The sequence below is a fragment of the Tamandua tetradactyla genome, chromosome X (assembly GCF_023851605.1).
Source record: "Tamandua tetradactyla isolate mTamTet1 chromosome X, mTamTet1.pri, whole genome shotgun sequence".
Taxonomy (NCBI): Eukaryota; Metazoa; Chordata; class Mammalia; order Pilosa; family Myrmecophagidae; genus Tamandua; species Tamandua tetradactyla.
Genome location: NC_135353.1, coordinates 60676451 through 60693125, shown reverse-complemented (window position 1 = coordinate 60693125; position 16675 = coordinate 60676451). Strand labels below are relative to the sequence as shown.

Sequence of the window (16675 nt, the reverse complement as noted above, 5' to 3'; positions counted from 1 at the left end):
CTATACAGAATAATAGACAAGATTTGGCTAAGGTATCTAGGAGCTGTGCAATGGGTAATGGAGGGGTAGAAATGTTTCACTCCTCTTGTAAAAGCAATCTATGCTCATTGAAGGAAAGAAAAATAAACATTACAGAATGCAATAAGGAGAAAATAAAAACAACTGCTAACATTATTATTAATGCATTGGTCCAATTTTCTGCCAGTGTTCTGTGTGTATATACCCATTTTTTTAAAAAACAAAACTGATATTATTCTGTATATACTACTTACTATGTGAAAAGTTAATATAGGGGTTGCAAGGATAGTTCAGTGGTAGAATTCTTGCCTACCATGCAAGGGACCCGGGTTCGATTCCCAGCCTGTGCACTTCTCCCCAAAAAACAAATAAAAATTCAACAAATGGTGCTACAATAATGGGATAGTCATATGGAAAAAGAATGAAATGTGACCCCTACCATACAGTATACAAAAAAAGTTATTATATTGTGATTTTCTCATGTTATTATGTATTAAGTATTCTTCTAAACATGATGCTCCATAGTATTCCATCATTTGGATGAGCATAATATAATGTATTTAAAACAGTGCAATATTTGACATTCGGTTGAGTTATGGTTGTGGTTCTGCCACTTCCGTGCTTCTCTGACCCTGAGCAAGGCTTAATGTCTCAGCCTCCATTTCCTTTTTTTGTAAGGAATGCTATTAATAGTAACTCATTGACTGAGCAGTTGTGAGAATTAGCTGAAATGACCTATTTAAATCTCTTAGTATGATACCTAACATATACTAAGTACTCAATAAATGTTAATAATAACATCATCCTTGTCTTCCCTTTATGCTTTTCCATCTATGTATGTTACCATTAGAATTTAGGTCCCAGGGAATAAAAATTGTTTTCATTCAGATAGGTAGAATTTCAGAATGAAAATTGCTTTCAGATAATTTTACCATTAGAGCATCTTCCACATGGAGATTTCTTCCAAATTTCTTGAACTTCACAGGGAAAAAAAAAGTCTTGGAGCCTCTGCAGTTGTGCAGCCCTATTTGGTCCAGGAACAAGGAAGTGGGAAACCGCTAGCTGCAGTCGGGTATGATTATTTTTGTGCTCACAGGCAAAACCAGTCCAAGTTTCGGGTTGTACTTTTTTTTTCTGGCATGGGCAGCTGCTGTACTTGTTTTTTATTTTCCAACTTTTGTTCTGAAAGATTGAAAACACATTGAAAAGTGTGAACAAGGAGCACTTGTATGACCTCCGCCTAGATTCAGTCATTGTTAACATGTTTGCTAGCTGTTTGTGAGTTCTGAAAATGCATCCCTTCATTCCCTGCCATGTGACAGACTTGCGCTGTGGGGGTCTCATGACAGGGGCAAAAAGTCTCCACTCTCAGACCAAGAGCTTAAAGAAGTAGAAGATGAGAGTGGAAGGATCCTTTTTTCAGGCTGGTAGAAATAGATCTATTATTTTTGTGATACAAATTACATACTAAATCTCAATATAATTGCTATCTGAAGGGAACAGAGTAGATCCAGATATCTACTAACATAACAGTAGATAAATTAACTTGTGGTATAGTCATACAATTGAATAATATATAGCAGTGAAAAATAGACAAAGTGGAGCTACATATATTGACATGGATAATTAGAAAAAGCCATATTGAGTGAAAAACTTAATTTGCAGAATGATATACATATATATGTATATATAGTATGATACCATTTACTTAATGTGATATTTTAGCTTGCAAGCTGCTGAATGCAACATACCAGAAATGGAATGGCTTTTAAAAAGGGGAATTTGTGGGTTGTGCAATGGTGGCTCAGTGGCAGAATTCTTGCCTGCCATGCCAGAGACCCAGGTTTGATTCCCGGTGCCTGCCCATGTTTTTTATTTTTTAAAAAAAGTCAAAAGAGGAATTTGTTAAGTTGCTAGTTTACAGTTCTAAGACTGTGAAAATGTCCAAATTAAAGCAAGGCCATAAAAATGTCCAAGTTAAGGCATCCAGGGAAAGATACCTTGGTTCATGAAGGCCGGCAACGTTCAGGGTTTCTCTGTCAGCTGGAAGGGCACATGGGGAAGTCTGCTAGCTTTCTCTCCTGGTTTCTTATTTCGTGAAGCTCCCCCGGGGGTGTTTTCCTTCTCCATCTCCAAAGGTCTCTGGCTGCATGGGTTCAGAAGCTTTTTCCAAAATGGTTCTCTCTTAAAGGGCTCCAGTAAGGAACCCCACCTTGAATGGGTGGAGACACATCTCCATGGAAACCATCTAATCAAACGTTAACACCCACAATTGGTGGGTCACATCTTCATGGACACAATAAAAAGGATGCCACCCAGCAATATTGAATGAGGATTAAAGGACATGGCTTTTCTGGGATACACAACAGATTCAAACCAGCACATATGATAAACATGAAAACATTGTACATGGTTTGTGGATACATACTGTTTTAGTCTGCCATAGCTGCCAGAATGCAATACACCTGAGATGCATTGGCTTTTAATAAAAGAGGATCTGTTTAGTTAAAAACATATAGTTCTTTAGAGGAAAGGTAGCTAACTTTCATCTGAGGTTCTTTCTTACATGGTGACCTCTGTTGGCCTTCTCTTCAGGCCTCTGGGTTCCAACAGCTGTCCCCGGGGTGATTTCTTTCTGCATCTCCAAAGGCCTGGGCTGAGCTGTGAGTGCTGAGATGAGATATGCTGAGCTGCTTGGGCTGTGCTACGTTGAACTCTCTCATTTAAGCACCAGCCAATTAAATCAAACATTCATTGCATCAGGCACGCCTCTTAGCTGACTGCAGATGTAATCAGCAACAGATGAGCTTCACATGTCATTGAGCAACAGAACTAGGCACCCACACCTGGCCAAGTTGACAGCTGAACCTAACTACCACACATACAAATGTAATAAATGTATGAAAACATTGTTAGGAGACATACCCATTAACTACAGAATAGTGGTTACCTCTGATTCGGAGAGATGAATGAATATTCAGGAAGTAAAAACAGAGGGCTTCAATTGGATCAGTAATGTGCACATTTATTAGAGCTGGATGGTAGCACAGAGGAGCTCATTATTTTTTATACTTTTATGTATGTTTAAAGTTTTTAATGTGAAAAAATCTAGAGCAAGAAAGAATTATTTAAAAAGTTTAGAAACTTTAAAACCCTTATTTTATGGATATAAAAGCCGAAACAGGACTTTACAAAACACAAAAGAGCTGAGACTGGGGATGTTCTGTGCTTTGCTTCTCATATTTTTAAAAATTTTTAAAATTACAAGTCAGTAGCATTGGCCTTCTTTTGGTGTACCATTCTATGATTTTAACATGAGTATAGATTTCTGTCACTACCACAGCAATCAGTGTGGAATGGTTCCATCATTTAAAAAAATTCTTTATACTGTCCCTTTAGAATGACAACCTCCCACATCTCTAAAGCCTAGCAACCATTGATCATTTCTCCATCACTATAGTTATGTCATTTGGAGAATGTCAAATAAATAAAATCCTACATTTTGTCTCCTTTTGATACTGGCTTTGTTCACCCAGCATAATGCCTTTAGAATTTATCCAAGTTGGTTACATGTATTAGTCATTCATTTCTTTTTATTGCTGAATGATATTCCATGGTGTATATATATATGCCACAGTTTGTTTATTCATGCAGTCATTGAAGGGTGTCTGGGCTGGTTCTAGATTTTGGCAGTTATGAATAGACTTACTGTGAACATCTGTATACAGATTTTCATGCTAACATACTTGTCATTTCTCTAGGGTTAAATATCCAAGAGTGGGATTATTGGGCCACATGATAAATTTTTAACTTTATAATAAACTGCCAAACTGTCTTCCACAGTGGTGTATATAATATTTTATATTTCCATCAACAATATATTAGTTTCAGTTTTTCCACATTCTCTCCAACAATTGGTATTGTTAATATTTTTATTTTAATGATTTTAAGAAATGAGTAGTGATATCTCATTTTGATTTTAGTTTGCATCTCCCTAATGTTAGGTAATATCTTTTCATGTGCCTTTTTGCCATCCATGTTTCTTTTTTGGTGAAGTATCTGTTCAAGTTTTTGGCCATTCTTTAATTGGGTTGTTTATTTTATTATTGTTGAGCTTAAGGAATCTTTATATATTCTGGATAAAAATCCTTTTTTGGTTATGTAATTTGCAAGTATTTTTGCCTACTCTGTAGCTTTCTTCATCTCTTAAAAGTGTCTGCTACAGGGCAAACATTTTAAATTTTTTGATGAAGTTTATTTTATTTTATTTTTTATTTTATAGATTGTGCTTTTGGTTTCATAGCTGAGAACTTTTTGCCTATCTGAAGGTCCTAGAGATGTCTATGCTTTTTTTTTGTAAAAGTTTTATAACTTTACCTTTTATATTTAGATTTATGACTTAGCTTTTGTATAAAGTGTGAGGTTTAGGTTAATTTCATTATTTTATATATAAATGTCCAATAACTTCAGCACCATTTGTGGAAAAGGCTGTCCTTTCTCCATTGAACTGTTTTTGCACCTTTGTCAGAAATCAAATGGCCATATCTGTGTGGGTTTGTTTCTGCACTATTCTGTTTTCATTGATTAATGTGTCTATCCTTGGCCAACACTGTCTTTTTTATTGCTGTAGCTTTTTAGTAAGCCATAAAATTGAGTAATTGGGGAATTGATGTAATTCCTTCATCTTCTTTTTCATTGTTATTTTACCTATTCTAGTTTCTTTTTCCCTTCATATTAATTTTAAAATTATTTTGCCTGTATCTACGGAATATACTGCTGGGAGGGTTTTTTGTTTGTTTGTTTGTTTGTTTTTGTGGGTACATGGTCTGGGAATCTAACCTGGCTCTCCTGCATGGAAGGTAAGCATTCTATCGCTGAACCACCTACTGCTGGGATTTTAATTGGAATTATGTTTTACCTATTGATCGTTTTGGCAAGAATTGACAACTTTCCTATGTTGTGTCTTTCAGTCCTTGAAAATGGGATGTGTTTGTATTTATTTATGTCTTTGATTTCTTATATCAGCACTTTGCTGTATTTAACATACAGATTCTATACATATTTTGTTAGATTTATACCTAAGTATTTCAGTTTTTTGAGTGCTTTTAAGTTTTCCAGTTGTACAATCCTGTTATAAAGAAATGTGATTGATTTTTTAGTGTTAACCTTGTATCCTGTGAATTTGCTAAATTCACATATTAGCTTAGGAGACTTTTGGTAGATTTCTTGTTCTTTTCCTTTCAAAAATAATCCTGTCCTTTGCAAATAGGGACAGTTTTATTTCTTCCCTTCCTGTCTCTATAGTTTTTATTGTATTTTTATTGCTTTATTTCACTGGGTAGAACTGCCATGATGATTTGAATAGTAGTGGCAAGAGTGGACATCCTTGCCTTGCTTCCAGTGTTAGGTGAAAGGTTTTAAGTCTTTCACCATTAAATATTATTTTATGTGTAGTATTTTATAGATTCCCTGTATCAGGTATGAAATTCCATTTTTATTAATATTTTATTGTATTTTTATTGTAAGCAACATACATTCTTTTTTTAAACCAGTACAATTTTTTTTATTGAAACATTGTACAAGCATATACATTCTAAACATACAAACATTACATACATGGTGTACAATCAGTGGCTCACAATAACATCACGTAGTTGTATATTCATCACCATGATCATTTTTTAGAACATTTGCATTACTCCAGAAAAAGAAATAAAAAGAAAAAACTCATACATACCCCTTACCCCTCCCTCTCATTGACCACTAGTATTTCAATCTACTCAATTTATTTTAAACTTTGTTCCTCCTATTGTTCATTTTTTGTCCATATTTTTTACTCCAGATACTGAATTTTGATATGCCCCTTCTGCACCAATTAATAGGATCATGAATTTTTTATTCTTTACACTTAGTTTGGTGGATTGCATTTATTGAATTTCAAATAATGAACCACCTTTGCATTACAGAGACAGAGCCCACTTGGTCTTGAAGTACAATTTTTATATTGCTGCATTAGACTTGTTAATAATTTGTTTAGGATTTTTGTGTTTGTATTCAGAAGGGATATTGATCTGTAATTCTCTCTTTCTCTCTCTTTGTTGTCTTTGTCTGGTTTCGCTGTCAGGATAATAATGATCTCATAAAATGAGTTGATGAATGTTGTCTCCTGTTGTATTTACTGCATGAGGTTATATAAATATTTGGTAAAATTAGCTGCTGAAATCGTCTGAACTGGGAAATTTCTTATTCAGAAGATTTTAAAAAATATTTTTATTGTGAAATGTAATATATATACAGAAAAGTAATAAATTTCAAAAGTGCAGTTTAACAAGTACTTATAGAGCAAATTTCAAAGTGTGGTATAGGTTACAGTTCCACAATTTCAGGTATTTTCTTCTGGCTATTCTAATACACTAGAAACTAAAAAGATATATGTATATAATGATTCAGTCTTTATTAAATCCTAACTTCTCTGTTACACCTTCTCCCTCATTTGATCATTCTCTCAGTCTTTGGGGGTATTTGGGCAATGATCATTTTCACTTCGTCATGTTGAAAAGCAATTTGACGTTATAGGGTAGGGGAATGCAACTCGTTGATGTTCTGGGAGACAGTACTTCTAAGAGTCAGGGCTTATCTGGCATAGAAACAATCTGGAGGTTTTAAGTTTCTTATTCAGAAGATTTTAACTGCAAATTTATTTTTTTTAATTCAGGTTACCTAGTTCATCTTGGTTGAGTTTTAGTAGTTTGTGGTCTTTGAGGAATTGTTGCATTTCATCTGGGTAGCGAAATTTATATGTGTATAGTAGTTCACAGTCTTTCCTTATTATCATTTTAATTCCTGGGGATCTGTAGAGATATTTCTCCTTTTATTCCTAGTATTGGTAACATTTGTCTTCTCTCTTATCCATTTCATTTTGCCTAGAGTTTAATTGTGTTGTTTTTTTCATAGAACCAGTTTATAGTTTAATCGATTTTTCTCTATTGTTTATCTGTATTTAATTCCATTGGTTTCTGTTGTTAACTTTATTGTTTTGCTCCTTTTGCTCGCTTTGAGTTTATTTTGTTCTTTTACTGATTTCTTAACGTAGAAGCTTGCATTATTGACTTCACCTTTTTTTCTGATATGAGAATTTAGTCGTATATGCATCTCATAAATTTTGAATTGTCATATTGTGCTTTTGTCCAGTTTAAAATATTTTATAATTTCCTTTGAGACTTCCTCTTTGGTTCTTAGATTATTTACAAATGTGTTTAATTTCCAAGTGTTTGTAGATTTTCCTGTTGTTTTTCTGATGTTGATTTCTCATTTAATTCTATTATGATCAGAGAATGTACTTTGTGCAATTTCAGTTATTTTGAATTTGTTTGTTTTATGGCTCATGGTATAGTCTATCATATTGAATGCTCAATTTACATTTGAAAAAATATATATTCTGAAGTTTTGGGTGGAGCATTCTGTTAATGTAAATTAGATCCAGTTGGTTGATAGTGTCCCATGGAGGGTGGTGCCACTTGAGCCACACACGCAACTGAACCGTGTAGTTGAGTTCCTCTGTAATCTTGATCATTTTCTGTCTACTAGTTTAGTTACTGAAAGAAGGCTGTTCAAGTCTCCGTATATAATTGTGGGTTTGTCTACTTCTCCTGTTAGTTTGTGAGTTTTTGCTTCATGTATTTGAGTTTTTTGGTTTGTTTGTTTTTCTTTTTGGCATGGTCAGGCTCCAGGAATCGAACCTGTGTCTCTGGCATGGCAGACGAGAATTCTGCCACTGAGCCAACATTGTACCACCCTTCTTCATCTATTTGAAACTCTGTTGTTAGGAGTACAGACATTTAGGATTGCTGTGTTTACTTGGTGAATTTGATTCACTTGTCATTATATAACTATCTCTTACCCTGGTAATTTTCTTGGCTCTGAAATCCCCTTTGTCTGATATTAATATAGCCACTACAGTTTTGATTAGTGTTTGAATTATATATATATGTTTCAATTCTGTTACTTTTGCTTTTTTTTTTACATGGGAAGGCACAGGGAACCGAACCCACATCTCCAGCATGGCAGGTGAGAATTCTGCCACTGAGCCACTGTTGCACCATCCTCAATTCTGTTACTTTTTAATGTACCTATATCATTATATTTGAAGTGAGTTTAAAGACAGCATATAGTTGGGTCATGTTTTTTTTTACACATTTGACAGTCTTTGATTCTTAATTGGTGTATTTGGTCACTTCCATTTAGTGTAATTATAGATCTGTTTGTATTCAGGTCCACCGTATTATATGTTTCCTCTATTTTTTGCTCCTCTGTTTCCCTTTTCCTGCCTTCCTTTGCATTATTCAAACGTTATTTAGTATTTTATTTTAATTTATATATTATTTTCACTATATTTATTTGTATTACAATATACAAACGTAGCATCTCAAGCCTACTTAGAATTAATATTTTACCACTTCAAGTGGAATATTATGTCTACAGGCATTGGAGACCCCATGAAACAATGTTATAATTTTGACTTCAAACATCAAACATTTTAAAGAACTTGAATAGAAGAATAATCTATTATTTTTATCCAGGTATTTAGCATTCCTCTTATTCTTCTGAGTGGTATCATTTACCTTCTGTTTGGAGAATTTCCAGTAGCAGTTCTTTTAGAGCAGGACTACTGGCAAAAAATTCTCATAGTTTCTCATCATCTGACAATGTCATTATTATGCCTTCATTCCTAAAGGATATTTTGAAGGATATACCATTTTGTGTTAACAGTTCTTTCTTTCAGTGCCTTAAAAACTTGTGCCTGAACAATTTGAAAATGAAATTTAGAAAGTAATTCCATTTACAGTGGCATAGAAAAAGAATAACATGCTTAAGGATAAATTCAAGAAAAGAAGTGCAAAACTTGTACACTGAAAACTGTCAAACATCCTTGAAAGATATTAGAGAAGACTGAAATAAGTAGAAAGATATCCATGTTCTTGGATCAGAATTTTTGATATTGTTGAGATGGCAGTGCTCCCCAAATTAATCTACAGATTAAACACAATCCCTATTATAAGTCCAACTGCCTTCTTTGCCGAAATTGAAAAACTGATCCTAAAATTCAAGGCACCCAGAATAGCCAAAACAATCTTGAAAGGGAAGAACAAAGTTGGCAGAATCAAGACAGTGGGGTACTGGCATAAGTCTGGATATATACCAATAAAGCAGAATTGACAGTTTAGAAATAAACCCTTATGTTTTATTGATTTTTTTTTAAATGGGCTAAAGATATGAATAAGCATTTTTTTTGCTTTTTTTTTTAATTCAACGTAACAACACTGGCATAAGTATAGATATATACCAGTACAGCAGAATTGACAGTTCAGAAATAAACCCTTGTATCTATGTTTGATTGATATTTTTTTAAATGGGCTAAAGATGTAAATAAGCATTTTGTTTTGCTTTTTTTTTAATTCAACATAACAACAAACACAAACATTCTTACCATATCATCATTCCATTCTCGGTATATAATCAATAACTCACAAAATCATCACATAGTTGTATATTCATCATCATCATTTCTTAGAATATTTGCATCAATTCAAAAAAAGAAAAAGAAAACAGGAAAAAGTTCGGACATACCATACCCCTTACCCCTCCCTTTCATTGATCACTAGCATTTCAATCTACTAAATCTATTTTAACATTTGTCCCCCCTATTATTTATTTATTTTTAATCCATATGTTTTCTTCATCTGTCAATAAGGTAGATAAAAGGAGCATGTTTGATTGATTTTTGACAAGGGTACCAAGACAATCGAATGGGGAAGGAATATTCTTTTCAGCTAAAGGTGCTGGGCCTCCTGGATATCCACATGCAAAATAATGAAGTTGGACCTGTACCTTTATAACAGCTACAAAATTAACTCAAAATGGATCATAGACCTAAATATAAGAGCTATACTAACAAAACCTAGGACTAAATATTTGTGAACTCAAATTAGGCAATGGTTTCTTAGTTCTGACACCAAAAGTATAAGAAATAAAAGAAATTGGACTTTATCAAAATAAAAAAAATTTCTGCTTCAAAGGACACCGTCAAGAAAGTGAAAAGATAATCTATAGAATGGGAGAAAATTTTTGTAAATCATGTATCTGATAAGGGTCTAGTGTCCAAAATATGAAGAAACTCTTCATCTCAACCATAAAGACACAAATAACCCAATTTAAAATTGGGAAAAGGACTTGAATGGACATTTCTCCAAAGAAGGCATACAGATAGCCAATAAGGATGTGAAAAGATACTTAGCATCGTAAGTCATTATGGAAGTGCAAATCAAATCCATGATGAGACACCACTTCATACCCATTAGAATGCGTAAAATAAAAAAAAGACAATCTCAAGTATTCATGAAGATGTGGAGAAATCAGAGCTATCATTCATTGCTGGTGGGAATGTAAAATAGTATCCCTGTTATCCTTGTTTTGGGAAACAGGCAATTTCTCCAAAGGTTTAATACAGGAATGGAATATACCCAAGAGAATTAATACATATGTCCACCCAAAAATCTTTGTACAAATTTTCATAGTGTCATTATTCATATTAGCCAAAAAGTGGACAAAATCCAAATGTTCATCAGTGAATGAATAGATAAATAAAATGTAGTATTCCGTTAAAATGGAATGTTAGTCATAGAAAGAAGTGAAATACTCATACATGCAACAATATGGGTGAATCTTGAAAATGCTGTAAGTGAAAGCCAGACACAAAAAGCCATATAGTGTATGATTCCATTTGTGTGAAATGTCCAGAATAGGCAATCTATAGAGCTGGAAAGGAGATTATTGGTTGCCAGTTGCTAGGGAAATGGGGAATGAAGAACAACCGATTCATGTGTGTGAAGTTTCCTTTTGGGACAATGGAAATGTTTTGGAACTAGATAATGGTGATGATTGCACAGCATTGTAAATGCTAGAAGCCACTGAATTGCACACTTTAAAAGGGTTAATTTTATGGTATGTGATTACATCCCAACAAAATTGTTATGAAAAAAGTATTATGCCGTTTCCTTCAGTCTTTCATGATTTATGATGGGAAATCCACAGTCATTCCATTGATAATGCCTTGTTTATTTATGGCTGCTTTCAGTATTTTTTCCTTTGTGTTTAGTTTTCAACCGTTTGATTATGGTATGTTTGGGAGTGATTTTTTATTTTGGTGGTGGATGTGGTGGTTATCCTGTTCGGTGTTTCACTCAGCTTTTTGAATCTTTAGGTTTATGTCTTTTACCAAACTTGGCAAGTTTTTAGCTTGGTATTTTTTCAGATTTTTTTTTAAACTCTTGCATTCTGTTACCCCCAGTATGGGGTTATGATAGCATGGTTAGACCTTTGATTATTTTCCTAAAGGTCTCTGAGAGGCTGTTCATTTAAAAACAAATGTTTTCTCTATTGTTCAGATGGGATCATTTCTGTTGATCTATCCTCAAGTTCCCTGACTCTCTCAGTTATCATTGCCATTCTGGTAGAGAGGATAGTCAGTATTTTATTCTGATTATTATGCTTTTTATTTCTCAACTTTCCATGCGGTTCCTTATATGTTCTGTTTTTTTCGTTGGCACTTTCTTTTTTCCAATGGTTTCAAGCGTTTTCCTGATTGTTTGCTGGTACAATTTAATTATAACTGCTTTAAGTCTTTGCCAGATAATTCCAACATCTGTATAATTTTAGGGACATCTGTTAATTGTCTTTTCCCATGTGACCTAAGATTTTCCTGCTCTTTGTGTACCAAGTAATTCTGGATTGTATCCTACACGTTTTGAGTATTATATTATGAGACTGCTTCTTGTTTAAATCCTGAGGAGAATGTTGATACTTTTGTTTTAGCAGGCAATTCACCTAGTTAGCTCCAGGTTACAAGTTATAATCTGCCTTCACTGGGCTGTGTTTGCAATGTCAATTCAGTTTATAAAATCTTTGCAGGACTGTTCTGATTTGTCCTGTGTATGTGCCACCCAGTGGCCTGAACCTGGTGTGGTGCTCCATCTATTCAGTACTTAGAATATTTGGCATGTTGAATAGAACAAGATCCATACATGCTCAGCTTGGGAGTGGGCCCAGGAATTCATCAATAACTTTATGGGATTGCTTCTTTGAGCTCCTTTCTCTCTTCTGTCTCCTTGGTGCTTTCCAATTTCCTGGGCTCCTTTTTTCATTCACATAGACAGAAAATTCAGGCTTTAGTTACCTCACTCTGATGTGAAGTTCCACAACTATGCTATTGTCTGGATTCAGGGGGCATGAAGACAGATGAAAGATACTAGGATTGGCCCCACTCTTTTGATACCACAGCTCTACCAAATGGAAAGGAAGTTTTCCCTTCCTCAAAGTTTTGGCTCTTGCAGTTATCTAGTGCTGCAGGCTGCCTCTGCTACTGTTGGATTGCTTGGGGCTGGAGTGTGGCAGAAATGAGGAAAGAAAGAGGGGAAAAATCAGGAAGGATTCCATACACTGTCAGCATTAGGAGTTTCCTTTTTGGTTCCACAGCCAGAACTAGTAAGCTCTGCTGAATATCCCTCTTTCTGCCCCCTGGTGTTCACTTCCAATGCACTGAGTTCAGTTTGAGGGATACTGGAGGGGAGGAAATGGACAACTCTCTACTGTTGTGGTGGTCTTCTTTTCCAGTCTCTCTGCTACCATTTACTGTTCAGTGTTCAAGTAGTTGCTCCAGGCATTCCTTCTAGATTTTATCACTGCATTCTGTAGAGAAACGGCAGGATGTGCTTACTCCATCTTACTTAGAATCAGAAAACTGCCTGTCATATTTGCAAGATGGCTAGCTAAAGTAAAGAGTGTAAGTTTAGGAGTCCTCAAATTTCATCTCTTCCATAAAACCATCCTGATATCTCCAGCCAATACATACCCCTTATTTCCCTTTCCAGCCACTCACTGAGCTTCTCCCATGTCTTTCGACTCTTGGCTGTAATCAAGCACTAAATTGGAACATGTCATCTTGTGAAGGTTTTTAATAGCTTCCTTTGCTGTCATGAATAATAATGCATAATTCATTTACATTGCTTTATTAAGGATAATAATAGCCACACGTATTGAGTGCTTGCTATATCCCAGACACTATGTTGATCACTTTGCATGGTATTCTCTCAATAATGCTTTCAGGTCGGCACTGTTATTAAGCCACATTTTATAATTGAGGGTACTGACATATGTGGTTTCAATGACTTGTCCAGAGTCACCCAGCCAGTAAGTGGTACAGCTAGCATTTGAACATAGGTTTGATTCCGAATCCCAAGTTCTTAACCATGATACCACATTTCCTCTAGTTATTTAGTTTCTTGCCTTGCCAGTGAGATTGTTAGCTTCTTGAGGGCTGGTACTATGGAAGGAGGGAAAGCTCCAATCACCCAGGAAAGCACCTGACCCTCTGAGAAGTGGACAAAACTTTATTGCTGGCAGGCCCAGAGGGCTCTCCATCTAAAGTCTTGAGTTCTGAATAGTCTTGGTTTCCAGATTATATAGGCTAGTAAGCAAGGCAGGAGTCACTATGGGAACGGGCAGTAAACTCTGGGAAGGTACAGAATTTCTTTTGTCTGAGATGGGACATGCGCAGAGGACCCCTGTTCTGCAGACGTGACCAGAGGCAGGGTCTGCGGACGTGACCAGAGGCAGGGTCTGCGGACGTGACCAAGGGCAGACAGATGCTGCAGACCTTTTTTTTTGTTTGTTTTACTCCCTGCTTTTTACATACTTATAAGAGTACATAATTTCGTACATAGATTCATAAGTTGATATGCACGAATACACATAAGTTCATTAAGTTATACACCAATAATACCGAGGTGATATACATGAATTCATAAAGTTATACAATAATACTGAGGTTAAACTTATAAACTATCTCACTATGTCCTCCTTATACTGATCTCCTTTCCCTCCAGCACCTGGAATATTATTTGGCACACAGTAATGAATTGATTAATGGCTGTGGAACCAAATTTAGTGAAATTATCTGGCCTAGGAATGAATCAAACTCATGATTTACCATATAACAGTATCCTACACAGAAACGAACAGGTTCACAGAAAATATTTGTGACAAAGGTAATGACCAAGACTTTGAACTGGTGAGAATGAGGTTTATAAATATGACTAACTGAACCAGGACTCTGTCTCTGAGATCAACTCTTTACTTCTGGCCTTCATTTTGTCTTTTTGTTTTTCCTGGACCTCTTTCTCATACTTTGAATTTTTAAAAGAGTTTGGTTCTCTCACATGATCTCCCTCCCTCCCTCCTTCCCTCCCTCTGTCCCTTCTTTCCTTCTCTTTTTCTTGAAGTCTTTAGTGAGCTCTTCACCATATATATATTAAGCACTCATATAAGACTTACTATGTACTGTATGTTTTTCTAAGCATTTTATAAATATCAGCTCCTTATAACAATCTTAAGAGGTGGTTACTCTTACTGTTTCCATTGTACAGATGAGGGAACTTTCACAGGAGCTTCCAGTGCCCAGTATCCTTTTCTTATACCAGGTAGAAATCTGGGTATCAAGCTGGAGGGGAGTATAGAGTTAAAGAAAATGTCTTTGCTTCTGATGTGGTCAGTCTTACCTATTTTGCTGTGCCATGGGTCTGAAGAGGGCAGTGCAACTGTGTAAAAAGGCATTTTGCTGCAAAACTCTCAAGGCTTTTTAACTACCCTTAGGCATGACTTTCCCTGCCACCCTGGCACCCCAGAACCTTTTTCTTCCTGGCCTGCAATCATATAGATATTTTTTTGTGCGCTTGGTCAAGCCACTTAATCACTTGGAGCCTTGGTTTTCTCAGCCACAAAATGGAGGAGGAGGAAGACGAGGTGTGGTGGTGGTGGTGGTAGCAGATGATAATGCTAATAGAAACAGAATTAAATGTGATAATGCATTTGAATACTCAGCCCATGATTGTCCCATAAAAAAGCTCAACACATGTTAGCTATTTTTGTAATTATTGATATGCAAGACCTCTTAATATTAGGATAATTCATCCTTTGGCATGTGCGTACCTTGGGAAATTGAATTTTGAGAACCGACAATAAATGTCTAATTGGCCTTGTTCAAATGCTGGCATTCCTTTAAAGTCCATGCAAAGCCTGACACCAGAGTCCAGATTTACCTGGACTCTCAGTGTGGTATTTCTTCTCTTTGGATGAGTTTTTATATCATGGCTGTTCCCTAGCAGGGCCTAGGGATAAGGTTAGGCTAGACTCTGTTTCACTGGGATGACTTTTAATGGCTTTTGCTCTAAGCACTAAGAGGTTGAGTCAGAGTTTTCAACAGTTTTTCAGAGCATGGGGTGCCTCCTTAAATGACCCTGATGAAAAGGCATGGTGACCTGGCTAGCCTGGGGAGGCAGGAGTTACATGGCCTTGGGTGTGCCTCCTCCCTTTTATGGACCAGGCCAAGCCCTTTAGACCCATAGGACTGAGGTGGCCTAACCTGGCCTAAGAGCATCTCCACCAGCCATCCACTGAATGCACCTTGTGCATGGGGCAGTGAACAGAGGAAGTAGAGAGTTCTAGAACTAAAAAGGAAGGAACGCCGACTCCCCACTTGAAGTTATATTGGGAGGGAGAGGCTCTGATATAAGGCAGTGAGAGGGACAAAGGATTTTGGGATCTGGAGTCCAAGAAATCTGGGTTTGAATATAGTCTCTACTATCTTGTGTGTGGCATTGACCAAGTCATTTCACTTTTGTCAACCGAGCTTCCTCACCAATAAAATGGGATCAATAAGAGTACCTATCTCATAAGAATGGTATAAAAATGAAAGGAGAGAGTCATGTAAAGCACTTAATTGCTTGGATCACATTAAGTGCACATATCACCCTCATCATGGCCTTCTTAACACAAAGCATGGCAGTAAGAAACAAATTGAGGGAAATGAAATGCAGCCTTGAGGCTTCTGTACTCCTCTTGGGTCTCCTTGTAATGTCTCTTTTTTTTTTTTTAAATTGAGAAATCTTCACACACTTATAGTTCAACCATATCATACAGTCAGTGACTCACAATATCATCATATAGTTGTGTATTCATCACCATAAAAAGAAAAGATATCCATATAATGCATAAGAATAACCACCAGGATAACCTCTCAACTCTGTTTAAAATCTCTCAGCCAATGAAATTTTATTTTGTCTCATTTCTCTCTTCCCCCTTTTGGTCAAGAAGGTTTTCTCTATCCCTTGATGCTGGGTCCCATCTCATCTCAGGATTTCTACCCCAGTTTGCCAGAAGATTTACACCCCTGGGAGTCATGTCCCACATACAGGGGGAGGGCAGCGAGTTCACTCGCCATGTCGGCTTAAAGAGAGAGGCCACATCTGAACAACGAAAGAGGTTTTTGGGGGGTGACTCTTCAGCCTAATTTTACGTAGGCTTAGCCTATCTTTTGTCAAACTTTATTTTCTCATTTTTAATGTCTCTTGGTCTTAGGCACAGATCTGTAAACTCCAAGAGAAGACCTAAAGTTCCAGGGTTCAAGGTGTAGACTGCTTTCCCAGTCAGGGCATTAGAGATATTAGAGGTATTAGAGTGTGTGTGTGTGTGTGTGTGTGTGTGTGTGTGTGTGTGTGTGTGTGTGTGTGTGTGTGTGTGTGTGAGAGAGAGAGAGAGAGAGAGA

General features: G+C 36.1%; 1 protein-coding gene and 1 non-coding gene across 8 annotated transcripts in view; both read left to right on the top strand.

The window, feature by feature from the left end:
• The window catches only part of TMEM164 (transmembrane protein 164), a 199864-nt gene that overhangs the window by 101579 nt on the left and 81610 nt on the right, over positions 1-16675 (top strand). The window lies entirely within an intron of this gene.
• On the top strand, positions 298-368 carry TRNAG-ACC (transfer RNA glycine (anticodon ACC)). Its single transcript has one exon. It is a non-coding gene; the product is annotated as a tRNA-Gly (tRNA).